We start from the raw sequence: 22,396 nt of genomic DNA on the forward strand, positions 1-22,396 counted from the left end.
ATTATGCTACAAAATGTGAAAGCAGTTGAATGTCCTTGTGTTTGCTTCATAAATTCACATCTAATTTTCAAAAAGACAAATATCCTTATAAGTGCTTGCTCCAAATTAATATCAGCTATGCAACACAAGATAAGCTTCATCACTACTGTGTATCCCCACCTTATCCTATCGTTACCAGTGCCAGGTATCCAAATTATCCTGAGTTCCCAGTAGTGTATTCGTATAGGTCTACAGAAGCTTCAGTTCTTGTCTTCTCAGAAGAAAGAGAATTTGACTAAGGGACATAAACAGAAGAGCTTGACATGAGTTTCGAAGCAAGAGGAGAAGTTTATTTTTAAAAAGTCTTTAGACCAGAAAAAAAAGGAAAACTTACTTGGAAGAGACCCAAATGGGCACCTGAAGGTCAAAGAGATTGTTTAACATTGATACAAGGACTTTATGGGCCCACCTCTTTTCCATGATCCTTCCCTTAGGGAGGGCTTCCAGCATGTGTAGTGCCCTCCTTACCCTTGAGAATTGAGCATGCAGTGTGTTGAGAAAGTTGTCCTCATGCCCATCTGAGGCTTTCTTCCTTTTTTGGTGGAGTGTCCCCAGTAGGTCATGGTAGTTCTTCTCCCTGGTATCTGCATTCAATTAACACTTTTAAGGCTAATAGCTGTGGATCGTCAGGAGATTGTCTCTCCCTGTGACCTGGCTACTGCTGTGGAATTATCATTTTTGGAAAGGCAGTGTGATAATTGTCCAACCTGACATTCCTGGTGAGTGAGGAAGAGCCCTCTCCTGCCCGGCTCATGCCTAACTACCTGTAACACTATCCAACATACACATACTTCCAACAATTATATCCAGGTAGCCTTAGCAGTCTGAACCATTTTTAACATATTTGTTCAAGCTTAAAGAATAAAGTCTCTGCCTACCCATTTTTAATGTCAACAGAGATAACATTAAAAGTATTTAGATAAGTTTCTAAATAGTGCTAACTTGAAGTTTCATAATTAAAATATGAACTAAATTATCATCTCAGTATTATTGGAAAAAAAGTAATTTTAAAAGGCAGCTGAGTGCCTGCTGCATTTAAGGAGCTTAATAATAGTTGATGGTGATAGTAAGATTATTAATTTATAGGGAAATATGAATGTTTTTCTACAAAGACATTCTAAAGTGAACAAGTGTTCTTTGTTGGGTTCTATCTAGCAGTCTGGTTTGCGAAGCAAGAAATCTTGCAAAGGAAAAGAGCAGTATATATGGAGTGAAAATATCCAGGCATTACTCCTGGCTCTTGTGTGACTTTGGAAAGGTCTCTTAGTTATTATGATTCTGCTTTCTACAGCTGCAGAGGGATACTGGCCCCTATCTTTCTATCCTCCCTGACCCCACTCCCCTTCTGCTGACTTTTTCATTTGGGGAAACCTACCTAATACTTTATTCTGTAGGACATTTTCTTGGGAAAACCTCCTTTCCCCCTACTCAATGTGATCTTCTTCTGACTGACTTCCTCTCTTCATTGAAATTTTCATCTTAAATAGGACCTTTTCAAAGAAGGTCTTCACTGTTTACCCTCAATAAACCTGAATTATCCCCATCTTTATTTGCTTCTTTACAGTTATTGTCTAAAATTGTCTTAGGTATCACTCTGTTTACTTGATGATGTCTGTTCTCTTTTATAGACTGACACCTCTATGAAAGCACAGACTATCTTTCTTAGTACATTATATCCAGAAACAAAGTAGATTCTCAATGAATACATGTTGAAGAAAGAATACTTACCCTGTCATTCCAAGACAGGCATGAGAACAAATAACATATATGAAAACATCTTCTGAACTGTAAAATACATAAAAAATTACTATTATTAGATGTATATTAACATTTTCATGTTACTGGCTCAGAGTTATACAGCTGTTATGTGGGAGAATTAGAACCCAGACAGTCTGACTCAAGGGCCTATAGCCATAATTCTTTTTCACAATTCATGTGCTGCAAAAGAAACTAGACAAGATAATGATGTCCACCCTCTTCAAATAAAATCATTCTTTATTTTGTTGGCTCAAATTGGTGGGTCAAAAATACTTTGGCCTATCAAAACTTCCAGTAAGTAGAGCATGACCTAGAAACTTTTGCTACTTATTTTAAGAACTTGGTACAGATTATTTAAATTATTTTTGTATTATCTATGCTTTTCTTGATAGACAAAGTGTCTTAGGATCGTAACAGAGACTATCCTTCACTTTTTCCCTTTCCATGCAATGGACTCACTGGTTGAAAAAATGTACAAAGGAATTGAAGTACATGAAGCCTATAACTTGGCAATAAACTTTTCCATGACCTTCAGAGAGAATTGTGGCTATATTGAGGCTGATTTCCGTATTAAGGCATACTTGCCTGGAGTGAACTCTCTTAGGATTTCATTCGCAGCTGCTAGAAAGAAAATGACTTAAGAGAAGCCATATGTGCTTGTTTTATAATTGTTTCAGACACTGTTTGACAAAATTCAGGTTTTTTTTAACCTGAAATATTGTTTATATAACTAGCTTATATGAGTACCAGTTCTTAGAGTCTTTTTATGATATAATCAGGACATAAAGTGTCCTGATTTTTTTTTCTTTATCTTTTGTCAGTGTCATTTTATGTTCATTGGCTATCTTATAGAGTTCCTATATAATGTTTAGCATATATTACATTTGGGCCTGAAGCAGTTATGTTTGTTTCTTTATTAGTTGCTTTGTAAAGTTCATTCAGCAGGAACATACAGCTCTGTGTTACTAATATGCCATCTAGAAAACAATGACCATCTATTGGGCAAGTTAAACCTTAGGTAATTCTAAAAATTTACTTTTGATCAAATATGATATTTAATGAAATAATAAGAACTTCATTATAATAAAATATTGGTAAATACATTTGAAAATGAAAGCTTCAGATCTAATGCAATAGGCCTGCTCATATTTTAGAAGATCAGAGTATTTACAAGGTGGAACAATCAGAATGCTGGCAGAGCTGAAAAGCATATCATATCTCACTAACAAAACAGTGTCTTTAACCTAGGAAAAAGGAGACTACAACAAGACTTTTTATTTTTCTCAGTATTCAAAGAAACATCATATTGCAGTGTATTTCAACTTCATGCTATACAGTTGCAAAGTGGGAGTCATGGGAACAGATTTCTTTCAGCCCCTTTTCTGACTCAGTCTTTGGAGAGCAAGTGTGCTGTGCTGGAAAGTGGTAAGATTCCCATTACTAGAAATGCACAGAGGAGAGATATATACAGATAGAAGATGCTTAGTGGAGATGGCACAGATGCAAATACATTTTTTGGGGGATTGACAAATAAACTTTAGATTACTTTCAAATTCTTGAATTCAGTGGTATATGCATTAGCAGGATCAGAGCTGTGTATGGCAAAAGACCTGAGATATAGAATTAATTCTTTTAGACATCTTTGAGGGACTTTGGTCACATCATTCAGCAATGTTTTATTGTCTGCAATATCAACCTTAGATCCAGCCAGGTGCTCAGGGGCAACCACACCTATGAGCACTTCTATTCAAAAGTTGATGTTTGCCTGCAGTTGCCTGGGACTACTCAGAACCAGCAGTGCCCAGTAGAGTTCCCCAAATGATTGTAGGGGGCTGTGTGGGCCCCACTCTTTAATTTACTTCTGGATTCTCTCTGAGCTCTACCTCCATGGACAAGATGAAACAGATGCTCCAATGAGCACCAGGACCAACAAGTATGTAGTTTTCTAAGGGTTCTGTGTTTGAGCCCAGACCTGGCAAGTTGATTGTTGGCCAGCTTGATATTTCTTTGGACAAACTGAATGAGATATGTCCTTCTAAACTGTACTGCCATCCTGATTGTTACTCCTGCTAGACACATGATGAGGTTAGGATCTGGATTACTAGTGGTCCACTGTGAAACCTTGGGCATAAGTCATGTATGTGGCTTCATGTGTAAGTTCCCACTCATTCATATTTCAACCGCAGTTTAACCTCCAATATGTAGCAACCAAGAACAGCAGTGCTGGCGGCAGGCATCCTTTACCCTGTGCACCTTCTGTTACTGGCACTGAAGGTGGCCACCTCACCATGTAAACAGTCTCTGTTCACATTCTCTGTGCAGTGGTAGAGCCTATATTTTCCAAGGACTTTCAAGATTTGCTCCTCAAATGCAATAAGACTGTCCAGTTGACATTTTCTCTTTTATCCAATTGATGCAGTAACCGTGTTCTTTCCCAGGTTAGTCTTAAAGAACAGACATTTCTGCTGTGAATGACACTGCTTATTACTCTGATCATGGATCCCTTGCCTGTTTTTTCCACTGTTGATTGTGTGTGAAAAGCAGAGGTATGGTTAACATTGAAATACATTATGTTCTAAGAAAGCAGTGGTCAAGACCTAGAGTTTAAGAGAATATATTATTTTAATATGTTGGCTTTTATGTAACATAAAATTATAAACAGTAGATTTAACTTTATCAGAAAATGAATTATCACTTATGTTTTACTATTTTATCTGGATAAAATCCGAATTTGTAGTCATTGTCAACAATGCTCAATAATAACTTCTGAGAGAGTCAATAGAAGTCAGTATTCATGGGTAACACATTAGATACTGCAGCATTATAAAACATGGAATCAACCAGACAGAATGGATGAAGAAATGTGACATGTATACAACATGAAATACTATGCAGTCGTAAAAAGAACAAGATTATGTCTTTTGTGGGAACATGGATAAAGCTGGAAGCCATTATCCTTAAAAATGAATACAAGAACAATAAATCAAATACTGCAGGTTCTCACTTATAAGTGGAAGCTAAATGATAAGAACTTGTGAACACAAAGAAAAACAACGGATTCAGGGGTTTACTTGAGGGTGGAGGGTGGGAGAAGGGAGAGAAGCAGAAAATACAACTATTGGGTCTGGACTTAATACTTGGGTGATGAAATAATCTGTTCAAGAAACAGCCATGATGTTTACCTATGTAGCAAACCTTCACATGTACCACCAAACCTAAAATAAAACTTTAAAAAATAAATAAATAAAACTTAAAAAGAAATTATGTAATTAGCATTAAATAAATGGTTGTGAGAACTATAAAGATAAGAATTTTTATAATATTTTATTATGAGCAGGTTCTATAAAGTCATGACATTATGAATAACAACAGTGTTATGTTTTTCTCATAAATATGTTTGGAATCATTTTCTTGAGATGTAAAATTAGACAGAGATAGTATATTTCACAATACAGAACATAAGAGAGAATTTATAAACTGGAAGAGGAAGAGAGGGTTTGGGCACTGTAAAGAATCTTCATGTCCACTGACTGAACAATAAATAAATATGTAAGTGCCTCTGTTTTCCCCATTATGTGACCTCATCACCAATAAATTACTACATTTAGTAGGCATCCACGAGCTTCCTACTCCATCTTTAATTGAATCGTTTGTAGAAATGAGAGCCTCACAGAAAATATTTGCTCAGGGCACCACACATCCTAGCAATGGCACTGATCATGTATTTCAAAAATTGGCCTAGATTCTGTAAAAAGTCCCTTTCACTCTAAGAGGCTGTGCTTCTATATGTGCATTTTATTATCTATTTCATAAATATGTTTGGAATTATTTTCAGTGAACTTAAGGGTAAGCAAATTTAAATAGGGTAAACTTGATGCACAAATAAGGTAAAATATTGTGTGACAGACAAGATGTAAAAGCTGGATTAGGTTTGAATACTGGTAAGAATAATAACTTCACTGGCAAACAAGCTATGGACAGGATTCTACACAAATGCAAAAACAAGTGATGGCAGAGGCAGATATGGCTTCAATATTTTTAGTTCTCCATGAAGACATGGCTAAAATGTAGGTATTCACCTGAAGTACAAAATCTTCCATGTTAGATTCTGGGAGAGCTGCTTATTTTACTACCTAACATGAGAATCGGAAAAGGACCTTCTTCACTACCATAACCACAGCCATACAGTTAGCCAGTTGGCTTCTTGCTGCACAATTCAACACTCTCAAGAGTTCCTCAGGCAGGCATGCCCATGGCCTACCCTAGATAGTGATGTTTTCATTTACACAAGTGCCTTTCATTTTAATATGAGTCTAATATGAGTATCTTAAATTGAAAGACCCTAAGAACAATTAAAATATGAAGGTATATGTCAAGAATTAAAATTGCCCAGCTTTTTATGCATTCCTCACCAATAAGACAATATACTTTCAACCAAAGACTAATGGGTTTAATTACTACTTAATATAAGTATTTCTGATGCCAAGATGTTATTCTCCCTGAAGCATGAACCATAATTTTACTCAGGGGCAGATGAGACAAGATATAGGTGTTGACACTGAATCTGGAGTTGGAGTTGGAGACCTGTGAGAATTCATAGGAGGAAAGTTGGTATAGTGGGTCCAGTGATGTCTCCAAACTGATATATCACGTTTTATACAGAAATGTGAGGAACCAGAGATTCAGAGAGTGCATAGAATACAGTAGATACGTATGTGTTTGCGTGTCAGACAATTTGACTTTCAATCTCATTTACTATTTACTGGCTGTGTCATATTGAACAGAACTGCCATCTATGGTTTTGTAGGTTGTGCACTGTCCAAATTCCTTTCGCCAGTGAGAATTCAGTCAGTGATCTTGCCAAGGGATGCTCAGACCTGCTTCTGCCTAGAGGTAGGGAAGCCTTTTTCTCATTCCCACAAAGGTACTATGCACCCTGAGGGTGCTAGTTAATCTCTCTGAGTCTCAATTTCCTCATCATAATATTTACCTTGCTTTGTGCTCATCTCTATGTGTGGACACATGGGGAATTACAGCACAATATTGTCTTCTAGGATAGTATGAATTACATGTTGAAAGTAAAGTTTGCACATTAGCCATATTGAGGGAGAGAAGTCAGGGTTGCCAAGGGAATCAAGTAAATTGTCGTGACAGAGCCTGGGGCATTTTATTCTATGCAAAATTATACCTCACATAAAAGATGTTTTTAAAAATATCCTGTTTTGGAACATGAATATTCATTATGATTAGTACTATGCAAAATAACCCTTAAAAAGAAGCCTGAGGCCAGGCACGGTGGCTCACGCCTGTAATCCCAGCCCTTTGGGAGGCCGAGGTGGGTGGATCATGAGGTCAGGAGATCAAGACCATCCTGGCTAACATGGTGAAACCTCATCTCTACAAAAACATTAGCAGGGCATGATGGCACACACCTGTAGTCCCAGGTACTCGGGAGGCTGAGGCAGGAGAATCGCTTGAACTCAGGAGGTGGAAGTTGTGGTGAGCTGAGATCATACCATTCCACTGCAGCCTGGGCAACAAGAGCAATGCTGTCTCAGAAGAGAGAGAGAAAAAAAAAGAAGCCTGAGATGAAATGTAGCAACATGTTAACAGAATATAGGGAGCATAGAGAAGAGGACTCTAGAGTTAGGGAGACTGTGGCTTAGACCTTTGCTCTCGTCTTTACCAGTTTTATGCTCTTTAACAAGTTCTTTCTGAGATCCAACTTTATCAGTAAAAGTCGATTATGCAATACAACCTGTCATATGCTTTTACTGTGAGAACTGAATGAGCGCATGAAATAAATAACTGTAAACTAATAATAGTATCATTACCATATTGAGCAGAAGCACTAAAGGTGATTGACTTGATGCATTTCTGAATTTTCAGTTTCTGTAGAATGAGCATAAATTATCTTTATAACAGAAATATATAAACTGAATTTTTAAAGCATTTCATTGGGATACAAGCTGTCATTGTAGGCATGTAAGGAAATATGTTTCAGAATCGAAAGCAATGGAACCGTCTCAAAGCTGTGCCTGTCAGATGAAGCACAGAGTTCTCTCTTAAGTTTATCTTTTTTTCAAGTGGACATTTCCATGAAGTTATGTTGGATCTGCTGAGTTTTCATCTAAATCACCAAAATAGAGGAAAAAGTGAGTGTCCAGCTTAAGGATGCCAGATTTAGGGGTGGAGAAAAGAACAGACCACACAGGTAAATTTGAATTTCAGATCACTAGTAAATTTGTTTTTAGTATAAGTATAATCTTTTCTTGTATTTTTTAATATATATGCCCCCATACAATATTGAGACCTACTTACCCCAAAATAGTACTTATTGTTTACCCTAAATAAAAATTTCAATTGCAATTCTGTATTTTATCTGGTAACCCTGTTCAAAAGCTTATTCTTTGCAAAACTAGCACCCGTTATCTTTCCTGAGGCAATGCAACTCTCTCAGACCTGATGAGTTAATGTCTCCCCAGGCTTTGCAAGGAGAGAACAGAGTGGGCCACTAAGGCCATCAAGATTCTTCTCCTTACTCAAGGAATAACCAGGTTATAAAAAAGTAAAACAAAACCAAAATATTAAGCAGAGGTTGAAGAGGATGATGGTCTGACATAAAGGCTCCGTGTCTGTTGCAACACCTTGAAATACTGAGGAAGTGACAAAACCAAGAAGTTCTTTAAACTTAAGTAAGGCTAGCAATCCCCTGGAAAAGTCTTTCAAATAAACTTTTCAAGGCAGGCCTATATGCATTTCCTCTAAAGACGTCAAGGAATGAAAGAAATAATTCTGCAAAGGCACAAACCTAGGTAACAATGCTGATATTAGGAATCAGGGTGGAAAGCACAGTGCAAAAAGGTCCTGTGGGCTGTCAACATTTGGAATCTCAAATGAGGTATGTGAATCTGGAGCATATTTGAGAACAGGAGCACTAAATGTTGCCAGTAAGAGACATCTACGTGTGGCTTCCGTAGTGTCATATAATATGTTTTTGAAATGTTCATGGCTCATATAGTGAAGTTAAGGTAGTTTTTATATAGTTAAAGGTTTGAGCAGTGAAGAACTCTTCAGGTTAGGAATTACCTGTGAGAGGAACTGATAGCATATTATTAGAATGCTAATTTGTTGATTGAAAAAACTGCTGCATTATGAAAAGATGGAAGGTAATCCCCATTCTACTTTCCATGACAAATGTTCTCCGTTTAGGTGAAGAAATCTTAGGTTTAGAATCCCTGTTGCTTCATTTTTTATTTTCATTATGTAAGCATTCTTTAAACACTGTCAGAAGAATTGCTTTTGTGTAATAGTTTACAAATAATTATGTGGAAACATTATGAAGCCTAATATTTGAGATTTCTAACCTAGTGCATTGGAAAAAACCATCCTCTTTGGGAGTGACTATGAAACAGCTTTAACACATATTTATGTGCAAAATATTTTGCCTTTCACTATATTTTGGTAAGTGGGAGTTTTTAGAGCAATTAATAATGCATTAGACGACAGCTTATCATTGCTTTTTTTAATCAAATGTCTCACTGCACCACTTTGTAATTTCACTCTCAGCCATCTGCAAAGTTAGGTGCTTTCACCACGTATTGTTTTAGATATGTGTCCTACTTTGAAACTCTCAACGTTTTTTTGGCTTTGTTTTCTACTGGCACAAAATTCAAATAACTGAATGTGTGAATGTTCCACATTTTTGTACAAATATAAGTATCACAGAAAATATACATGCATCATTACTTGAGAAATACTGGTTTTTCAGCTTTATTTAGTTGAGTGCTTACTTCTTGATAAAGTAATATTATTATTTCTTAATGGAATGCTTTTTATACCTGGAAAAAATATTCTAAGATTTTTCTTGACTTTTTATTATCTCCAGCTATGGTGAAAAAAAAGGTATGTTTTCTGGACCCACTGCCGATAGGCTATTCCTACAAATATGGCTCCAGGAAATAAAAAGGATAAAATTATTGTTCCTCATGTCTACATGTTTTGCTCTCTAATATACTATTACTTTGAATACTACCTGGAACACTGATGGTCTCATGTTTAAGGAATTTACCATCAAGGTTCCTAAACAGTAATGGAAAGAACAGAGAACCATTTCTTTTATAATAAAGCATTTATCATTACTTGCTATGAAGAAAATGTTAATCAAAAATCTCTTGTATCTGTGTACTCTTTTATTTCCAGCTACATTATATTTTCACACAAATTTGGGCAGCTAAGTATTGAGCAACCTATTAGGCAGGCTTTAAAATTGGTTGTTATTAAACACACACCACACACACGTCCTGGTGTACACATGGGTTTCCCAAAGCCTTGACAGGTGGAGTTTCTCTTTATGAAAATATTAGTTTTGCCCACTAGATCAAATTTGGGAAAGCCTGTTTGTTACAGGAAAATAATCAGTTTTCATTTTATGTTAACTAAGAAAAGAATAAAAATCAGAGTGAAATGTTAAGCAACATACACACATTAAATGTATTCATTATAAAATGATGACATGTAAGTATTTCTAATGGTTTCCTATTTTAATGTGATAGAAACTGTAGTAATATAATTCTTTTTCTCCATCACCTTTTATTTCGCTTGTAATATGCTAAGAAGGCACATTCAAATCTAGATATAATTTTGTTATTAATGTCTTATCAAATTAGGTGCAGAACTGACCAAGGCTTTCTTAAATTACAAATCAGTCCCACAAACTTCACTGTCTCTGCTTATTAATCTACCTTCTCCTTCAGTTTTATTGTAGTTCTCAGGCCAGTATGAATTTCAGTGAGAAGTTCTATGTTTTGTGATTTAAAAGGTACTCTTTAGTACATCTAGCTAGAATTAATAGGTAGGTGAATTTAGTCCAGGTAAATCTGCAGCTATGACTACAAAGGTTCTTCACTGTAGACATGAAAATATTCATTAAAATTACATGAACCAATTTAAAAGAAAGTAATAAAATGATTGTTACATTAAATGAGAAAACTAGATTTCTATATGCAACAGTATGAAATTGGACTCTTATCTTACACATCATGCACAAAAATCATTGGAAAATGTATACAAGACCTAAATGTAAGGCCTAAGTGTAGGACCATGAAATGTAAGACCTAAATGAAAGACCATGAAATATCTAGAAAACAACATGCAGGAAAAACTCCTTGACATTGGCCTTTCAATGATTCCTTGAATATCACACTAAAAGGTCAGATTACAAAGCAAAAATAAACAGATGGGACTACACCATACTAAAAAGTTTACAGATAGTGAGATGGCTTGCAGTTGTGTCCTGCTAAAATCTCATGTTGAATTGTAATCCCCAGTGTTGGAGGGGGAACGTGGTGGAAGGTGATTGGATCATGGGGGTGGACTTCCCCCTTGCTGTTCCTGTGATAGTGAGTTCTCACATGATTTGGTTATTTAAAGGTGTGTAGCACTTCCAGCATTTCTCTTTTTCTCCTTCTCTGGCCATGTATGATGTGCCTGTTTTCCTGCCCCCTTCTGCTGTGATTGTAAGTTTCCTGAGGTCTCCTAATCTGTGCTTCCTGTACAGCCTGTGAAACTGTTTGTCAATTAAACCTCTTGTCCTTATAAATTACCCAGTTTCAGGTAGTTCTTTATAGCAATGTAAGAATGACTAATGCAGACAGCTAAGGAAATAATCAACAAAACAAAATGACAATCTACAGATTGGAAAATAAATATTTGTGAACCACATATTTGGTGGTGTCCTAGGTGAAAATTGATTGACTATATATGTTTGGATTTTTTCTGGGCTCTTTATTCTTTTCCTTTCTTTATGTTTCTGTTTTTATGGCAATACCATGCTATTTTGATTAATGTAGCTTTCTAATAGCATTTTAAATCAAGAAATGTAATGACTCCAGTTTTGTTTTTTTTCCTCGGTATTTTTTTTCTCTGTATTTCTTTGGCTGTGTGTGTATGTGTGTGTATGTATGTGTGTATGTGTGTGTGTGTGCATGTGTTCATGCAAACTTTAAGAATTTTTTCTATTTTGATAAAGAATACTATTGGAATTTTGACAGAAATTGCAATAAATCTATATACTGCTTTGAGCATTATGAATATTTTAACAGTATTAATTCTTCCCATCTATGTGCATGAGATATCTATCTTTTCATTTATTTGGGTTTTCTTTAATTGCTTTTATTAATGTTTCATAGTTTTCAGTGTACAAATCTTCTTCTCCTGGTTAAATTTATTTGTAGGTATTCATTTTTGATACTATCATAAATGAAATTGTTTTCTTGATTTCTTTTTCAAGTAGGTCAGTATTTGTGTGTAAATATGTGAAAATGCAACTGATTTTTGTACATTGATTTGTATCCTACAACTTTACCAAATTCATTTATTATTTCTAACAGGTTTTTTTGGGAATGTGAAATATTTTGAATTTTCTACATATGGGATCATGTCTCAGCAAAGAGATAATTTCAGTTATTACTTTCTTATTTGGATGCCTCTCTTTTTATCTTGAAGGATTCGCTCTTCCTAATCATTCAGGAAAAAAATGCTATGTTGAATAGAAGTGGTGAGAACAGACATATCTGCCTTATACCAGATATTAGTAGTTTCAGTAGTGGAAACACTTTCAGCTGTTTCCCATGGATTGTGATGTGGGTTTTTCATAAATGGCCTTTATTATGCTGAAGAACTTTCATTCTATTATTAAGCTATTAAGAATTTCTATTAAGAAAAATTGCTGAATTTTGTCAAATACGTTTTCTGCATCAGTTAAAATGATCATGTGGTTTGAGGTACAATTTTATACAGTAAAATGCACAAATCTTAAGTGAACAGCAAAAATGTTGACATCAAGATATGGAATATTTTTATCACCTAATAAAGGTCCCTTATGGATCTTTTCTATCAATTTGCCCCCTGTTCTAGGCAATTGCTGTTCTGATTTCTATCACATTGATTAATGTTTCACGGACTCAAACTTCATATAAATGAAACCATACATCATACATTATAAATATTTTCTACATGTATCATATATTATGTATCTTTTATGAATATTTCGTTCAACATAATATTTTAAGATTTATCCATGTGTTTACATTTATCAGTAGTTCATTTTTTGCTAATGGATGGGTAGTTTTCTATTCCATGAATATCCTTAATATATCTAATAATTCTGCTATTGGTGGACATTTGGGCTATTTCTAATTTGAAGCTAATATTATTACAATTGGTTTAAACATTCTTGTATAGAAAATTAGTTTCTTGAGAAACCTAAAAATGGTATTTTGTGTCACAGAATGGGTGTTTAACTTATTTATGAACTGCAATGTTAATATTTTCAGTAGTTGCTGAAGTATTTTATGGCCACCACTGGACAGGCAATGAGAGTTCAAACTCTTGTAATAACTCAGAATCAATTATTTGACTTTTATATCTACAGTCTTAAGTCTGATTTTTTTTTTCATTAATTTATTTGATTTAATACAGAAAAAAAAGGAGGATTGTTGTATGGATAACCACAGAAGTTCTGGTTGCCTCATGACAGTTGAATCACAAGCAGGAATCCTTTTCCTGATGGGAGGGATTGCACCCAACCTCACTTTCAGATGGGAGAGACTCCCTTTCTTTCTCTAATATGTGTATGCTTAACTTGGGTGATAGCATTCTCAAGGGAGTAAAATTTGAATCTTGCAATGAGGGTGTTGAAAAAAACTTACTCTTTTTAAGTATGGAGCACAGATATGCATGGAGTATGTTAACAAATACAGTCTGTTTGGGGTATTACATTTTCATCAGTTGTGTTATTAGGAAGAATGTCAACAAAAGTCCCTGAAGGGACAATAATAAAAATAAAATGGATAAGGAGTAATGCTTTAATAGCTTAAATACATTTTCTCAGGTAACTTTGTGCAGTTAATTATATTTAGACTCTGAACAGGTCCTTTCTTTTTATACCTCCCTTTCAAGGCTATTCATATACTTGTACTATTCAAAGATCTGTTACAGTAGACAGGGCCCTTCCATGGAGCAGTACTACATGGTATCTCCTCCAGCTGCACCTGGTCTTCATCTGTCTCTCTGTGGCTTGATAAGATGAGAGAACAGTAGACTATGTGTCTACCCTCCATAACCTGGAGTTTATAGAATTCCTTACTATAGGGTACCCTTAACCATGCCATGATACATAGTATTATTTGCTTGTATGCACCATGTCAGAAATGTCAAGGCCTATTACTATATTCTATCTTGTACTTCATGAAAAGCAACCCATGTTGATTTGATTGTTGCTTTTTTAAAAAAAACGAAAAACAAACTTTTTTTGCCAATAATCTGCTTTGAAATTCATATATTATTCTTACCAATTTCCTTTCCTAAAACTAGTAGTCTTACCTCTTATCCCAAGCCAGTGCTTCTTGTAATTTTCTTTTATTTTTTTAGCATACCTAGAGACCATATATTTGGCTGTCTGGGTTTTCCCTGGTTGGCTCTACTCAGAATATTGAGAATCTTTGATACTTCATTTCATTCCCCACTTTCAAATATTTACCTCAATAAACAGGGAGATTTCTGTATCTCTTACAACAGGCAAAACCAACCCAAATTAGCTTACCTTTACACTGAATATATAAGTCTTGCACCATGTCCCATTTTTTTTTTTTTTTGCAGTTTATTCTGTTTGGATGCACATTCATGGTAATGTTTAATAGTCAGATCCTCAAATCTGACAGTATAACTCTATTAAAAATGGAGGAAGCTGATTTAACACTTTTTAATCCTATTGTCTGTGTCAGATAATTTTAAAAGTTGCTACAGTACTTTCCTATGGACTTTTCAGAAAAGAATGATAGGTAATTTTTGCCTCTTTCCATGGGGACTCTAATTTTCTTTACTGACATGGAATAGACAAGAGGCTAAGGGAAGTACAGGTGAATTGTCTGAGACTGGCTGGATTCTAGGTTTTGAGAAAAGGAGAGAGGTCACCCTTAGGATTATGTGAGTTCCCTAACTCTTATAAATTGTCTGCTTTGAGAACTGAGACACATCCGTACTTCCCTCTTCCACACTAACCTGGGAATGGTGGGAACAATTAAAGCAGCATTTCGGTTTCTAGGGACTGAAGTGTAAATGTAGCACCTTGGGAATTATAGCAATGAGAAAGGGACTATGGCCACAGAATCAGTGCTGTAGGCCTTTGAATAACCAATGTAGTCTTGGACAATGAGTATCTTTGTGTGGTCCATGATGTATAAATTTGTTGTATTTCTTTAAGTTTTCCAAAGTTAGTAAGTACGGAGTCTTGCATGACTCTAAGGAAAGGATAGGTCCTTCTGGAAAACGACTAATGTTAAATTTCTCACTAAATATTCAAAAGAGGGGAGAGATAAGCCATTGAAACCAAATTGAACTCAGCTTTGGAACATGAAGAAACAGTTCATGCACTCAAGTGCTGAGAAATAAATTTGTGCTTATTTAACATTTAAGAATATCTCACTCTGCTAGACTCTTGATCATGCTCTCTTAAACCATGAATCTTTAATTTTGTTTCATCTTATCTTTTCATTTTTCTTAAGATAGCATAGCACTTACTACTATCTGATATTGCAATGTTTCCTTACTGCTTTTATCCTTAACTAGTTTTAAGCTCCATGAAGACGAAGCTATGTCTTTTTTCTTCACTACTCTATCCCCAGTGCTTACAATAGTGTCTGGCATAGAGTAGGTGCTCGGTAAATATTTATTGATAGAATTAATAGATTTCAGAAATACTCAATGGTAAAATAAAAGAGAAGATGATAAATATATCAAGCTATTTATTATGAAAATGTTAGATGAAGCTTTCTAAGAAAATGAAAAATATTACCTTGATATTTAAAAAATGATATTATATTAATATTTACTCATTTCAATCTTTCTTTTACCTTTACTTTCTCTTTCTGGCTTACTTTTGTTCAGCTGATGATTCCCTTAAGGTGTATCTGAAATTAGGAAAGTGCATGATTTTATCAGTTCACACTATTTGACAATCTTAGACTTCTAGTAGATCTGAAGTGACTTGATGTTCTTTGCGCAGTGCTGAAATATGCCTTGTTTTTTTAAAAAATGTATCTGTATTTTATTTTCTCCCTAATTCTAACTTTTCAAGTAGTGATAGACTATTTGTATTTGTGATGGTTATTTGCTATTATTTACAAATATGTTCTATTTGGTATATTTATACTGATAATAGCAAGACACTTTAATGCAATTTGAAATGCAGAATTTATGCTAAGGAGACTGCTATCATCCAGATGTTTGTGTCCACTCCCTCAAATGTGTATGTTGAAATCCTCACTTCCAGAGTGATGGTATTAGGAGGTAAAACTTTGGGAGCTGATTAGGTCATGAGTGGGGAGCCCTTATAAATGGGAGTAGTGCCCTTATTTAAAAAGAGACTCTGAGGAAGCTTATTTGCCCCTTCTACCACATGAGGATGCAGCAAGAAGGCACAATCTATGAGGAAGCAGGCCCTTGAAAGACACTGAATCTTCAAGTATCTTAATCTGGGATCTCTCAACTGTGAGAAATAAATTTCTGGTGTTTATGAAGTACCAAGTTTATAATATTTCATTATAGCAGCCCAAAAAGACTAAGACAGGAACTAAGAAAACTCTCCTTGTCTAAAGTGAGCCATCAAATAAACATGAGGCAGGGGAAAATATTGTGAAAATTTAAGAGGAAGAGAAAATTTAAAAATAAGAGTTGGTGGGAATTTGGCTCCAACCTACCCAGATCAAATTCCAACTAATTCTTATAGGAATGCTTCCACCCTGAAGAAAAGAGAAAATCAGTGAGCTATATGGATTTTCTTACCACAAAATTTTACCTTGTTAGATACCTCTCCAATGGAATAATTTTATTAGTTATCTAATACCTCATAACATATCTTTTGCAAAGATTACTACCTTAATCCAACCATAGTAACTTAATATCTCTCACAGTTTCCCTGGGTCAGGAATTTTAAAGAGATTTGTCTGGGAATTTTTGACTCGGGCTATCTCCTGAGGGTGTAGTCAGGTATTGGCTTGGGCTGCAGCCACCTGAAAATTTGATTGAAGCCGAAGGGTTCACTTTCAGGGCATTCCGCTACAAACCAGGCAAATTAGTGCTAGATGTTACCAGGAAACTTCAGTTCCTTTTCATGAAAGCGTCTCAATGGGTCTGCTTAAATGTCCTCACAACAGGATGGGCTTCCCCCACAGTAAGAAATCCTAAAGGCCAAAGCGGAAATGGCAATGCCTTTTATTAATGGAAATCACACTTCCATGATATCTATTGGTCACAGATATCACTCCTACTTCTATGTGGGAGGGGATTAGACAAGTTTATCAAAATAAGAAAGTAATAATTACTGGAGTCCATCTTGTGGACTTTTACCATGATCATACTTAAAACAGAATTAGTGAGAGAGAAAGCAGAAAGAGATTTCCCCAGCTACGACAGCCCACATTATTGACTACTCTAAGAGTTTACTTTTTTAAAAAAAATTATACTTTAAGTTCTGGGATACATGTGCAGATCGTGCAGAATTGTTACATAGGTATACACATGCCATAGTGGTTTGCTGTATCCATCCCTCTCATCACCAACATTAGATATTTCTCCTAATGTTATCCCTCCCCAGTCACCCAGCCCCTGCTATCCTTCCCCTAGCCCCCCAGTCACCCAACAGGCCCCAGTGTGTGATGTTTTCCTCTCTGTGATCATGTTTTCTCATTGTTCAACACCCACAAATGAGAAAATAGAATCATAATCGTATCACATTTCTTTTCCCATTTTTATTCTTTCTCTTAAACTATCATTTTCTGCCTTCTCGAATCTCTTCAAGTCTCTAAGCACTCTCCTCTTTCCTAAGCTTCTAAGTTTGTTAAACTAAGAAACTAAGCTTCTCAGTTTGTCACCAGACTCATTTTTATAAGATTAAACTCACTTATCTACATCTGTGGCATATTTCTCTCCTATTTTGTTATTAAGAAAGAGAAATGTATTTTAGCTACTATCAACCCTTCCTCTGACACACTAGAATGCATTCCCTCTTACTCAACAAAATGACCCCAGCAACTATTTCCTTTCTTTCCTCAATAAACAAGTTTTTCTTTTTCTTTTTATAAACTGACTCATGCTAATTAGCCTAAAAACATGCTGTTAATTTTACCATTGCATTTGCTTTTTTCCCCATATTCATCTTCAAATGTTTTCCATTTATCTTTCCCTTTTAAGAAACCTCTTGAAAAGGATTATATGTATCTGCAGTCTCCAATTCTTCCCCTCCCATTCTCTCTTGACTAGCTTTGAGTTTTTATTCTTATGCTTTACTGAAAGAGCCCTTGTGAAGGCCAGTGACAAGTGTTATATAGTACATCCAAAGGTCAGTGCTAAGCTTTTTTTTACATAATTTATTAGTAGCATTGACATAATCAATCACATTCTCCTCCTTGAAATATTTCCTCCATTAGGATTCCTGGTCCACTATGCACTCTTCCATTTTCTACCTGTGACACTAGTTGTAAACAATGAATGTGAATGGGCTTTTCTGGACTGTCAAACAAAAATCATCAGATCAATAAAATATTTTATAACTTTTTTAGTGATTGTTTAGTCGTCAACTGTGTAAACGTACTGTAATTTATTTAACCAATACCCCATTGTGTAGCAATTAATTTGTGTCTGTCAATAAATGTCTAGGCAGATTGGGTGATGAGAGATGAAAATGTAAAGAAAGGTAGTCTGTGACATGACATTTTGTAGTGAGTGTCTTTAAGTGGTGGCATTTTTATATATGTTTATTTGTATGTACCAACCTGTTTTGGGATTAGTGCATAAAACTATGAACAAGTCAGAAACTATCTCTAATATAATTGATTTTGAATCTAGTAAATGATTTTTATAATCTGCATGTCTATAATTTTAAATTATCTTCAATAAATGTAATTACAAGTATACTAACCATGTAAAAATAATTTTAACAACTATTATGATGCAAAGTGGGTTTGAAATTTGGGAGAGGACATAATCTGGTGCTTTAGAGGCATAAGTGGTAACTAAGTAGGGAAGAGTAAATTTGATAAAAATAAGTTCCTTTATGGTGAACTTCAAGGAGATCATAGGTGACATTCACCAAAGAATCACAGTGAGGAATAACGAATTACTAACTAACTGGATTACAGTACTCAGGAGGAGTTCCCAACTGTATTAGTCTATTCCTATGCTGCTAATAAAGCCTTACCTGAGACTGGGTAATTTATAAGGGAAAGAAGTGTAATGGACTCACAGTTTCACATGGCTGGAGAGGCCTCACAATCATGGCAGAAGGCAAGGAGAAGCAAAGCCACATCTTACATGGTGGCAGGCAAGAGAGCTTGTGTAGGAAAACTCCCCTTTATGAAACCATCAGGTATTATGAGACTATTATGACAACAGCATGAGAAAAACCCACACCCAGGATTCAATTACCTCCCACTGGGTCCATCCCAAGACATGTGGGAATTATGGGAGTTACATTCAAGATGAGATTTAGGTGGAGACAGATATAGCCAAACCATATTGCCAAGCTTCTTTACTGGGAAGTGGAACTGAGTGAGCTGATATGCCCAAGTTATATAGCATCCTTCCCTCTAACATGTATGTGATGTCTCACATCCCTTAATTGTTGTCTTATTCACAGACTTAGGATCCTGTTGATTTGTTTACATTATTTTGTTTTTATTGCCTTTTTTTTCTGTTAGAAGAAAATATAGGACACAGTAAGTATTACATTAGCTGTAAAGAGAAAAACAGCTACTTCATCAGCTACAAACCTCTAAAGGTTTTCCTATCTGCCTTCAATATTGGATGCATATATGTACTATGGGTAAAAAAAAAAAAAACTAAGGAATAAATAAATTAACAGCATATAATGATGAAATAGGATCTAGCATATTGGATGGAATTGTCAAAAATCTCCATGTTAGAACAGAAAAACCAACACACTACCAAAGTCTTGCATGCCCTTTGTTTCAGTTGTAGGTAAAATGTATAGAAATTCAAGTTTGAGGTTTCCTAGAAATTCTGACCGTTAAAAAGTAGTATGCGCACTTTAATGTTGGGCACACAGCGTATTTATTTCTTAATTTTAACCCTTTCAATTTAATTTGGACAATTCAGTAATTTTAAAAAATTGGAATGATTTGAAAAAAAGATAATGTAACATTTTTAGACAGGGAAAGTAAGTATAAAAATACAACACTCAATTGATATAAAGTATAAGAGTTTTACAGTTGGGGAGATTGATAAGAATTGCCTTAGCAAGAGTGATAAGTGAGTTTTAGTTATTTATAACCCTTAGTAAAGCTTTATTGTTAGTTCAAAAACAAGTAAATACTTGTATAATATTACCAGACTAAAAAGCATAACAGTCCTTTTGAAAAATTTCTTAAAATCTTGCATGCACAATCTCCATTATGTTTAGTCAATCTCTCCAATATTCACATCAAGTATTAATCCATCTCTTGTTCTTCCCTTTTTGTTCTGATTCACAATTATGACTGATTTGGAACAGGAATGGGGTCATTAATATTAGGAAAATGTTCTTTCATATTTAGAGTCAATGAATTCACTGGAGAGTTTTACCTGCATGGTGATTGATTAGGCACATTTGGAAAATCATAAAAGAAAAGAGTCCAAATAAGAGGGAATATTTTTTATTTTTGCTGTACAAATAAGTGTAGGTATGGAAAAGAACAATTAGGGATACTCAGGTGATAGAAGTAAAGGTTTTATTTAAAAACATGGCTCTATGATATTTATTGGCACTTGTGTTCCCCATAGCAGAGATCAGAATCCTAATGAATTCAAGGTGAACAGAAGCTGGGCTAAGAGAACAAGATACTTTATTTAATAATTTAAATAACTGATTTTGGTGACAAATACTTATTCAAATTTTCTTACCCAAGGAATAAAGAAAAAAATAGAAAGTTTGATTCTCCTATAGAATTATACATTGATCATTTTATTTGTAAATATATAAACAGTAAATCAATTGGAAGATTTTTTGTCTAATTAGTATATATATTTAAATTATAAGTAAAAATTGTATGATGTATACATTTTAAGTCAAATTATTGCCAATAATTTCTATGTGCTCTTAATCCTAACTCCAACTTCAGAAAATTGCTTGAAAAAGATGTCAATATCACTTGGAAATCCAGGAAAGACTCAATCCTAAAAGTCTGATTAATCTACTTGTTAAATTTGAAAAAAATATTCAGCTTCTCTTCTGCTTGAAAATGTTTATTAGTACACAGATGATATTATCAGAGAAAAACATGGATAATCTTCTAAAATTCTGAAAGATTTTGAAGGGCAAGACCATAAAATTATATCAAGCTGAAAGTAATCCAAACTCTCTGTTTGGGTTTTTTCATCAATTTTGGAATATTTCTTTTTCTTTCTTTCTTCTTTTCCTCCTTTTTCTTTTTCTTTCTTTTTTTTTTTTTTGAAATGAAGGAAGAAAAAGAAAAAAAGGAGTCAAGGAGAGGAAGAAAGAGGAAGAAAAAGAGGGAGAGAGAATGAGAATATTGCTTTATTCTAAAAATGGGTATTAATAATACCCATTTTTATGGAAGATTGTTGAGATGAGGGAAGGATTACTGTGTATATCTACAAATTTCATTAATTATAGCCCAGAATTATAGAAATTCAGAAGAAATGTTTGGGCTTTTCTCCCAAGAGTAGATAAAATAAGCTACTTAGCACATTTAAAATTAATCAGTACTTAAATAATTTATTAGAGCCATAAGAATCTAACAAGAATCTTACTATATGTAAGAACCAGAAATTAGGTGACCACTCGCAATATGTGGTTTTACCTTTGTATTACTGAAGGAGGCACTGAAAAAAGTAGAAAAAATAGTCTTGAATCACTAACCCCACTTCCCAATCCCTGATACCCCTAATATAATGCTGAGAACATTTCTGTATGCTGGAGGAGGGAGAGACAAGCAATTTTGAACCATTGAACTCAATGCTGCCTTGTTACAGCAGAAAGAAAAAACAGACCAAACTCAGCCGATTCCCACCTAATAAGTGAGCATTTAAAGCAGTTCTAGCAAGAGGCGAACCATTGATCCCAGTTGTCCCAGCTTGAGTTTTTAAAACCTTGCCACCTGGAGCTAAACTGCTTTGGAGTTCTTAAAAAACTTAAAAGGCAGTCTAGGCCTCAAGTACTGCAACTTTTACATGAGAGGGCCCAGAACCAGATCTGGGGAGGGGGGCACATGACCTACTGAGACAACAGCTAGGACAGCTAAGGAAGTGCTGGCATAACCTCTCCCACAACCCAGGCTGCCCAGTTCCAGAAGAACCCCTTCTTTCCACCTAAGGAGTCAAGAGGGAAGAGAATGAAGGACTTTGTCTTGCATCTTGGAGATCAGATCAGTCACAGCAGGACAGGGCACTGGTCAGAGATGCCAGGCTCACTATCCAGGCCCTAGGTCCTGACTGACATTTTTAGACACTCTCTGTGCCAGAAGGACACCTGCTGCCTTAAAGAGAAGGACCAAGTCCTGGTAGGATTTATCACCTGCCAACT

The 22,396-nt window shown here is 35.1% G+C and overlaps 2 long non-coding RNA genes across 9 annotated transcripts in view; one reads left to right on the top strand and one right to left on the bottom strand.

Moving 5' to 3' along the window:
• LOC118155321 (uncharacterized) overlaps positions 1-19,184 on the bottom strand; it is a 33,951-nt gene extending 14,767 nt beyond the window's left edge. For 5 of the 8 annotated variants that reach the window (XR_004745680.3, XR_004745674.3, XR_008481882.2 and 2 more), the window contains exons 1-6: positions 19,100-19,184; positions 15,711-15,767; positions 7,230-7,346; positions 1,768-1,824; positions 508-623; positions 160-274 (exon numbers count right to left, since the gene is read on the bottom strand). This is a non-coding gene — a long non-coding RNA (uncharacterized LOC118155321). Of the gene's footprint in view, positions 1-159; positions 275-373; positions 397-507; positions 624-1,767; positions 1,825-7,229; positions 7,347-15,710; positions 15,768-16,556; positions 16,599-19,099 lie in introns of all 8 variants that reach the window. The other 3 variants (XR_008481889.2, XR_008481891.2, XR_013526837.1) reach the window with 3 other exon arrangements.
• LOC144579402 (uncharacterized) overlaps positions 1-22,396 on the top strand; it is a 139,899-nt gene that overhangs the window by 95,770 nt on the left and 21,733 nt on the right. The gene's annotated exons all lie outside the window — the stretch shown is intronic.

Source organism: Callithrix jacchus, chromosome 1 (assembly GCF_049354715.1).
Source record: "Callithrix jacchus isolate 240 chromosome 1, calJac240_pri, whole genome shotgun sequence".
Lineage (NCBI taxonomy): Eukaryota > Metazoa > Chordata > Mammalia > Primates > Cebidae > Callithrix > Callithrix jacchus.